The sequence below is a fragment of the Octopus bimaculoides genome, chromosome 16 (assembly GCF_046866305.1).
Source record: "Octopus bimaculoides isolate indiv1 chromosome 16, ASM4686630v1, whole genome shotgun sequence".
Classification (NCBI taxonomy): Eukaryota; Metazoa; Mollusca; class Cephalopoda; order Octopoda; family Octopodidae; genus Octopus; species Octopus bimaculoides.
The window spans coordinates 20,684,138-20,686,401 of NC_142943.1; the positions used below are offsets into that span (position 1 = coordinate 20,684,138).

Below are 2,264 nucleotides of genomic sequence, written 5' to 3' on the forward strand. Positions count from 1 at the left end.
ATGCATTAAAAAAAGAAAGCTATTTCTGCTTCTGAAAAATACCGTCATGCTGCACGGTTGAAATTTAATATTTCCGCTTCGATACAATTGCAAAATCGAAACAATTCGAAAGGAATGAAAATCCAAGCCGTGAATAACTTTAACGTAGTAAAAATTTTAAAGAGCAACATTATTTAGTATTAAATACAAATTGAAAATAGAGTGAAAAATGACCAGTGCTAAACATATCAGTGTATTGTAATACACATTGGAATTAGGAACTCATGAACGTGATAAACACTTCTATGAATTATATGTACAATTTGAGCCTAAACGGATTAGATTTACAAAAAATGCTAAAATGTTTGTGGGAGATCAAACAGCCAGAGTTAGACCTGAGCAAAAAGCGTATAAATGTGCAAGTGAAGCGCATCATTAAACTAATATACATATAGCAGATTGGTCATATTTATCGCGGGGCAACACTACAAAAATAATAAATAAATAAATAAATAGCATCGGTGGTTCAGTGGTAGAATGCTCGCATGCTACGCGGGCGGCCCGGGTTCGATTCCCGGCCGATGCAACTTTCGTTTTGAATCAGTAATTAATATTTCTATAGGCGCAGGAGTGGCTGTGTGGTAAGTAGCTTGCTTGCCAACCACATGGTTCCGGGCTCAGTCCCATTGCGTGGCATCTCGGGCAAGTGTCTTCTACTATAGCCTCGGGCCGACCAAAGCCTTGTGATTGGATTTGGTAGACGGAAACTGAAAGAAGCCCGTCGTATATATGTATATATATATATATATATGTGTGTGTGTGTGTGTGTGTGTGTGTGTCTAGCATTGCTTGACAACCGATGCTGGTGCGCTTATGTCCCCGTCACTTAGCGGTTCGGCAAAACAGACCGATAGAATAAGTACTAGGCTTACAAAAAATAAGTCCCGGGGTCGATTTGCTCGACTAAAGGCGGTGTTCCAGCATGGCCACAGTCAAATGATTGAAACAAGTAAAAGAGTAAAAGAGTAAATAGAATCTCAAAACACCAACATTGATGCCGACAACAATAGACAGTCGTAGAAATGGTTAGCCCGCTTCGACTCTAGACCGTCATAAAACAGCTAACAACAACTTAGTGAACGGCAACGGCTAAAAACAGTTTCATAGAAATAGACAACTTGCTAGAGGACAAAAGATAGTGAAATGATACCATCCGCGAACGGAGAAATACCGGTTTCAAATTTTGGCACAAAGCCAGCAATTTCGGTGGAAGGAGTAAGTCGATTACATCGACCCAAACACTCAACTGGTACTTATTTTATCTATCTCGATAGAATGAAAAGGCAAAGTCAATCTCGGCGGGAATTGAACGCAGAACATGAGGGCGGACGAAAATGTCACTTAGCATTTTATCCGGCATACTAACGGTTCTGCCAGCTTGAAGTCTTTTTAACTCACTAAAAGTAGTTTGAAAAGATGTTCTGCAGCACATTCAAAATACTAATTTTAAAGACGGGCAATTAAAACAAGTATAAAATAGGAATCAGCTAAATTAAAACTGCTAGCGAGAGAGTCAGATCATCGATGATTTCGGATTAAAATAATCGTCATCAGTGAAACACCGTTGCCTATGGTTAAAGTGAACTCGCCTTGTTAGTTTATAGAAAATACCATGGGAATCAGTGGGTGATTCGGTAAAATGGTAGAGTGAAAATTATAAATTATTAAGGTGGCTAGTCGCAATTTAAAAACCAAAAGGCACAAGTACGATCATCACTAAAGTGTCAATGGGTGCAAGTCAAAGAAATATGAGGAATCCTGCGACGGACCAGCGTCCCGTCCAGGGGTTAGGAATATATACGTTACAGAAACCGGGAAATCAAACTTATGAGCTCATAACCTGAGACAGACCTTTCGTTCATTTTTTTTGGTACAAACAGGACAGGCAAGGCCCAAGAGTTTCGTATAAAATTGTTATGCTCAAAATACTTGGCCACTGTGAACAGCCATTGAATTTTTGTTGCTCTTGTATGCATTTGAATTCGATACATCACACCACCACGCACACGCTAGCACTGACCACTTCCCAGCCCCACACCTACACATACACACACGCATACGTCAAGGTCACCAGCCCTCTTCCACACGCACATACATGCTCTCTTATACACATGTACGCACACCTTCGTTTTGGGATCACCACTACATTAATATCGTTCATTCTTCCTAGCTATCCTGTGTGACCCCTCTGTCCGGCATTCACCATGATAGATCGCTAGCCACTA

The 2,264-nt window shown here is 40.4% G+C and overlaps 1 non-coding gene across 1 annotated transcript; it reads left to right on the forward strand.

Moving 5' to 3' along the window:
• The first annotated feature begins 494 nt into the window (after positions 1–494).
• Trnas-gcu (transfer RNA serine (anticodon GCU)) lies at positions 495–565 on the forward strand. Its single transcript has one exon. It is a non-coding gene; the product is annotated as a tRNA-Ser (tRNA).
• The last annotated feature ends 1,699 nt before the right edge of the window (positions 566–2,264 follow it).